The sequence below is a fragment of the Capsicum annuum genome, chromosome 11 (genome assembly GCF_002878395.1).
Source record: "Capsicum annuum cultivar UCD-10X-F1 chromosome 11, UCD10Xv1.1, whole genome shotgun sequence".
Lineage (NCBI taxonomy): Eukaryota > Viridiplantae > Streptophyta > Magnoliopsida > Solanales > Solanaceae > Capsicum > Capsicum annuum.
In genome coordinates this window covers 47,307,233-47,314,996 of record NC_061121.1, presented here as the reverse complement: position 1 = coordinate 47,314,996, position 7,764 = coordinate 47,307,233, and positions in this window count along the sequence as shown.

The following is a 7,764-nucleotide window of genomic DNA, read 5'->3' as shown; positions in this document are numbered from 1 at the left end:
TGGAGTCTTTGCAATACCGAATTCCATATACTTGAATTTGTCAAGTACTTTTTTAACATAGTGAGACTGTGATAATGCCAATCCTTGGGGAGTTCTATAGATTCTTATTCCTAAGATTACATCCACAACTCCAAGATCTTTCATAACAAACTTTCTCTCGAGCATCTGCTTTGTGGTCTTTATGTTAGAAATGACTCTACTGATGATCAGCATTTCATCCACATATAAACAAACAATGACTTGGTGATTTGGAGCGTCTTTATTGTAAATACATTTATCACATTCATTTATCTTAAACCCGTTTGCCAATATAGTTTGGTCGAACTTTGCATGCCACTGTTTAGGTGTTTGTTTTAGTCCATAAAGTGAATTAACAAGTTTACACACCTTATTTTTTTCTAGAATCACAAAACCCTCAATTTGTTCCATGTAAATTTCTTCCTCTAATTCTCCATTTAGGAATGTTGTTTCCACATCCATTTAATGGATTTCAATACCATATACCACCGCCAAGGCAATTAATATCTGAATTGATGTTATCCTTATTATAAGTGAGTATGTATCAAAGTAATCAAGGATTTCTTTCTGTTTGAAGTCTTTTACTACAAGTCTTGCCTTGTATTTGTCAATAGTACCATCCGTTTTCATTTTTCATTTGAATGCCTATTTAGAACCTAGAGGTTTATTTCCTGGAGGAAAATCAACCAACTCCTACGTATGGTTGCTTAAGATTGAATTAATCTCACTATTGACTATCTCTTTTCAAAAGGATAAGTCTGACGACGACATCGCTTCTTTAAACGTTTGAGGCTTATTTTCTAAGAGAAATGTTACAAAATCCGATCCAAACAAAGTTGACGTTCTTTGATGTGTACTCCATCTTGGATTCACATCATTGTGTACATCCTCACTTGATTCATCTCGAGGTCGTTCATACCCTTCACTAAACTATTCATATCTAGTTTTATATGAATAAATATGTTTAAAGAATTCAATAGTATCAGATTCAATTATAGTAGTTTCATTAATATCCGGATGTTTGGATTTATGAACCAAAAACCGACATGCTTTACTACTTTTAGCATATCCTATGAACACACAGTTCACCGTCTTAGGTCCTATCCTTACTATTTTAGGCATAGGAACTTGGACCTTCGCTAGACACCCCCACACTATGAAATATTTCAAGTTGAATTTTTCTTCCTTTCTATTTTTTGTATGGAATTGACTATGTCTTACTATGGGAAACTCTATTGAGTATTGGATTGGTTGTAAGGATAGCCTCCCCCCACAAGTTTTGCAGTAAACCTGAACTTATAAGTAAGGCATTCATCATTTCCTTAAGGGTTCGGTTTTTCCTTTCCACAATTCCATTAGATTGAGATGAATACTGGACCGTAGCTTGATGGACAATTCTATTCTCTACACATATTTGTGCAAAGGGAGATTTGTATTCTCACTCCTATCACTTCTTATAGTTTTGATCTTTTTCTCTAACTAATTTTCAACTTCTATTTTGTATTGCCTAAATGCACCTATTATTTCATCCTTACTATTTAGCAAATAGACCTAACTGTATCTAGTGCAATCATCAATAAAAGTTATAAAATACTTTTTCCCACCATGAGATGGTGTTAACTTCATATCACAAATTTCAGTGTGAATTAAGTCTGCTAAGCATACTTTGATTCCACGCATTTGATATTTTGATTTCTTGTACTCAAAGTTTGGCAAAACTTCTAATTTAATCAGTTTTCGCAATGTTTTGTAATTGACATGTCCTAATCATTCATGTCATAAATCATAAGACTCAAGCAAGTAAGAAGAAACAAAACTTTTATTAATTGCAATGTTCGTTACATTCATTTTGAATAGGCCCTTAGTGAGGTAGCCTTTTCCTGCATACACTTCTCCTTTACTAAGTACTATTTTTTCTAGAAATAAATACATATTTGAATCTGTTTTTGTCAAGAAGTGATACAGAAATCAAGTTCTTACGTAACTCCAGTACATACAGGACATTGTTCAAAGTCAACACTTTGCCTGATGTCATTTTCAGGCAAACTTTTCCTATTCCTTCAACTTTTGCAATTATGGGGTTGGCTATATATATCTTTTCTTCACCTTGAGTTAGAGCAAAAGCAACAAACAACTCCTTATTTGCACAAATGTGGCGCGTGACACTAGAATCCATCCACCATTCTTGAGGATTTCCCACCAAGTTGCATTCAGACAGCATAGTACACAGATCGTCCGTTTCTTTCTTGGATTCAGCCATATTTGCTTGGTCCTTCTTTTTCCCTTTCTCCGGGGCACAATAATCTATTGACTTGTGGCCAATCTTTCCACAGTTAAAGCATTTTTCCTTAAATTTCTTCTTAGGTTGATTGCTTTTCTGTCCAACTTTCTTTCACTTTTTGGAGTTGTTGTGGTCGTCTTCTACAATATTTGCGCCACTTATTATAGAGTTTTCTTTCGACCTTCTTTCTGTGGCATTGTTATCTTCTTCAATGCGCAGTCTTACTATAAGATCTTCGACTGACATCTCCTTTCACTTATGTTTCAAGTAATTCTTAAACTCCTTCCATATAGGTGGTAACTTCTCTATTATCACCCTGACTTAAAACGTCTCGTTCATAATCAAACCTACAATAAAGTTTATGTGAACATCAAGAACATTTTTAATATGTTCAACTAAGGTATTTATCAAACACATACCTTTCATGAGGAGATATGGATGATCACTTGCAGTCCCTAGACTTGAGATACAACAGACTTGTTGTCAATCATTTTAAACTCAAGGAATCTTTCAATGAAGAACTTCTTGGTTCTAGCATCCTCAGTTTTGTATTTTCTATCTAGCACACCTCACAACTTTTTTACCGTCTTCATCCCACTATACATGTTGTAAAGTTCATCTTAGAGGCCATTTAGAATATAATTCCTGCATAGGAAATCGGAGTGTTTCCATGCCTCCATAACGATAATTTTTTCCTAGTCCAAAGATCCCTCGAGCACCTCTGGAGCTTCTTCAATTCTGAATCTTTGAAGACATGGAGTTGTAAGTAGAAGAACATCTTCTATTTCCACCTTTTAAAATCAAAACCCATGAATTTTTTGGGTTTTTCCGCTGGTTCCATTGCCTGCGGAGCACTCATATGACTCTGGCAACATTAGTTGCTGGTACAGTCATTGCATCATCATTCACTTGACTGTCAGAAGTTATTTTTCTATCACAACAAGAAACCAAAGTTAGTATATCGAAATACTTCTTATAAAATTGCAGCAATTTTAAACAACCCTTATTTCTAGTTTAACTATAAAGTTTTTATGACTTTCAATCGTCAACCGAGTATTCTTTAACTTGTGATAAAGATTTTATTTATTCAAACCACTAGTTAAGTTCAAACAGAGTAGAAAGCTAAAAATTTTAATCTCCAGAAACCAAAAGAATACAGATTCTATAAAGTTATTTATTTCCTTAAGATTGTTATTTTCAATATTTTTGGGTACATAAAATTTGTATGTTAAGTAGTATACACTTCAACTAAGTTCAAGACAAACTTGTCAAGAGCAACTATAAGTTTCAACACCTTCAACACAAGATCAAAAATGATTTATCCAAGAAGTGTGTTATAATTTCAGAAATACGATGAAACAGAAAGTTAAAGCCAAGTCCTTCGAATTCACGGAGTGTCCTTAACGAAATAATTTCCCTCAAGTACCCGAGGTTATGGAACTTTCCTCTCAGGATAAAATGGATTTCAATTCAACAATAGTGGTACCTCAAATTATTGGATTTGTCGAACTCACTCAATAGTTAATGATCATAATGAGTTTTTGAAGAGAAGAAGATTGTTTTAGCTGTCAAAAATTATATCTATACCTGAGGAATATATCAAGTATTTATAGCCTTAATGTGTCCCTAAGGAAAGGAAACATTGGTTCAAGAAAAAGGCATATTTTTAGTACAATCACGTCACCTGTTCCCAGTTGGTGCTAGAACTGCACCTGATTTGCAGCCGCAGGTGACACTGTCTAAATTCCAGTGGCTTCTATGTTACACCTGTGCTAGACCTGCTGCCGCAGGTCGCCAGGTGTGCGCACAGGTCACTTATTTGCACAAAACAGTGTGTCCTTTACCTCAAAGGGTCGCATCCCTTCGAGGTGTGTTGTGCATTTTTTTTGCCCAGCATAAAAAATACGCCCGCATATGGAGAAAATAATTCTATCAGATTATTTGGTTAAATTTCACCTGTTCTTCAAGTTTCAAATAAAATTTGTCTAAAACTATAGATCTCCTCAATTGATCATTTGACAAATCCAAATCTGAAGCCAAAGCCAAAGCCGCGCGACGATGACGACGGGGTGAGGCACCTTCTTGTTCTTGCCTCACTATCCAAGTGGAGATGTGTTTCTCAATATAAACACATGAAAGCTTCTTTGTCTCACCAATGTGGGAGAATTTAGTAAACTTTCCTATTTGGGCACACTTTCCATTTTAGTGTACTCACTTTCCCTCCACCATTTTCCCTTTTCCATTCACACATACACCTTGAACCCAACAATCATTTGTCAAATAGGATCTAACATTACAATGTTTTCTCCTTATAAGCCTGAATTTACTGTTGTAATAACGGTTGGAACTCTACTGATTGCAGTGATGCTATCACAATGAAATTAAAATAGGAGGAATTGATTTTTCAAAATAAGGTATTTGAAATAATAAATCTCTTAATCAATTTTTTTCTAATAAAGCAATTAGTTTAGCCTCCATGGTAGAGTTAGCAATAATTATTTGCTTTTTTGATTTCCAAAAGATAGCACCATCATCCAAAAATAAAAGTATAATCAGTAGTAGATAAAAAATTACCTGATAAAGTGTTTCAATCTGCATCACGAAAGTCTTCAAATACAACAAGATATTTTTATAGAACAATACACAAGCTTTTGTCCCAATTAAATATCTCATAACTCGTTATAGCATGTCAATGTTTATTACCTGGCTTAGCAGTAAATCTGCAAAGTACTCCTACTACTTATGTAATATCAAACCTAGTCCAATCAGTCACATATCTCAAACTTCCAATTATGCTAGCATATTCCTTTTGATTTATAACTTCATTCTTACTTTCAACAGGAAATAAATGAACATTAGAATCAAATGGAGTTACAACACGCTTGCAATCAAGGAAATGATACGTTTCTAAAATTTTCTTAACATAATGTGACTGGTCATGAAAAATCTCATCACATGTTCTAGTAATTTTTATTTATAAAATAAAATTTGTCTCACTAATATCTTTCATAGCAAAATAATTTTTAAGAATTTTTTTAGTTTCTCCAATAACATCCATGTTAGAGCCAAAGATCAATAAATCATCAACATATAGGCAAATAATAAGATGTGAATTATTTCAAGACATATACTATATGTACTTATCACACTCACTCATTTTAAAGTCATTATCAATCATGCAGGAATCAAACTTTTCATGCCATTGCTTTGGTGCCTGATTTAAGTCATATAAGGATTTAGTAAGTTTACGCACTTTTTCTTCTTGGCTAGCTTCAACAAAATTCTCGGGTCGTCCATATAAATTTTCTCATTTAGGTCTACAATTAAAAAAGTAGTTTTTACATTCATTTGAAGAATTTGTAAATGAAATATTACAGCAATAGCAATTAAAAGTACAATGGATGTAATTTTAGTTAACAAAGAAAAAGTATCAAAATATTCTAAGTTTTCTAGTTGCTTAAAACCTTTAGCCACTTGTCACGATCCAAATCAGGGTCTGGTCGTGACGGGTATCCCAAGTCCATCGAGGACCAGAGACCACCCGATTAGCCTGGTCAATCAGAACATAATATATCTAATAACAGTGGAAGCAAATCAATAGCCATAAGTAAGATAAGTGAATAGCTCAAAAAAGGAACTAAGAATCCAACGACTATTCCAATCTACAGTAATCCACAAAGCCTCTAATATCCAGAGAACAACCTAAGTCAGGATATACCCCTAACAATAGCCAAAAAGAAAAATAAAAAAATAGTCTATGACACAAACTAAATCAAGAAATAACAGGTCTTCCAGAAGATAGAGGCTTACTACTTCAAGCTGACTCACGAACAACCCAAGAATCACATATCACTGCACAGAAAAAATAGAGTTGTCTCCGTTTTCTGCATCGCGTAGGATACAGCATCTAGAGATGATTAGCAGGGTGAACACTAGCATATAACTCAGGATAAGGATAAAATAATGCTAATTCAAAATTCATTCCATGAACCGTATGCGCACATTCATACTTATATATATATATATATATATATATATATATATATATAAAAGATGTTGGGATAGGGAATAAGGTTTAGCATGAGATTTAAAATCATTAACCTGGACTATGTAGCTCTAACCATCCTAAGGGCACTCACGGGCTATATAGGTTCAGATTCCCCTGCTGAAGGGGCCCCAGTGCATGTTTGCCGCAGAAATTAGAGAAATTCGAGAAAGGTCTAAATCTACCGAGGCTCCAACCATTCTAAAATATAAATATATAGTGTGACCCATGCACAATGTCATATAGACCCTCACACCGTCAAACATGATTTACAGTATCGGTTCTCCCGGGACCTCCATCTTCCACGGCGAGCTACACAACCCCTTTTCAGCGCAAATTAAAATAATTTACACACATTTTCTTTCACTAACCAAGGAGTCCTTCAATTAGGCATTTAACATTGGTATCATCGTACCACATAAAGATTTTGCTTGCAAGACAATTCCATTATGCCATTCTAAAATCAATTAGCCAAATTGACTTCAAAGTTTTCAATTAAAAATCAATCCATGGACACCAAGGCCTTTCCAAAAAATAATTTATGTTTCATTAACCTTTTTCGCAATGCAGGGTTTCAAAAGTTAAGTAATTTATGTATATATCCATGTTTCAAATCAATTTCACAAGTTGGGTTGAGGTTAAAGTCAATTCCAAATCATTAAACCATCAAATTTGGAGAAAACCATGTTTCTCATTCCAATTCTCACACCCATGCATTTATTTAGTCCAAAATAATGAGAATAAGGCATAAATAATAAATTCAAACCATCAAAATTCAATTCATGCAATAACCATTCCAAATCCCTCAACCTATATTCAAAAATCAACAATTAAATACATAATTTTATATAAAATCAATTTAGAAAAGAGATACATGCCTTAGACACATAAGAATTCGAAAGCAATTTAGAGCTTGAAACCTGAAAGATGAATGTATAATGAAATCCCTAAGTTTTTCTTGGATTTTGAGTTTGAGAGCGAAGAGAGCAGTTGGTCTTTGAAAAACTGATGAGAATAAACTTACTTTATGTTTAAGGGTCGTACATGGGTAAAAAGACTGAAAAGCCCCTCATCCCAAGTGGATAAATTAAAACTGCACGAAATATACACCTTTGTGTGGCACGCCAATATCGCAGAGGCTATCCTTCGTACCACGTCAATACCGCGGAGGGTAGCTTTCATGATACGACGATATCGCGAAAGCATACTGCCTCCATACCCGCTGAAATCGTGGAGACTAACCTCTATGACAAGTTTAAAATGAGGAGGCTTACTGCCTCAAAATTTTAAAATAGCCCCGAACCCCTTTCAAAAATTTTAAAACTCTTTCGAGACACCCTATTAACATACCTAAGCACAATTTAAGTCCAAAATTAATGTTTCAAACACGGGAGGATCAAAAATAAAACTTTAAAAATTT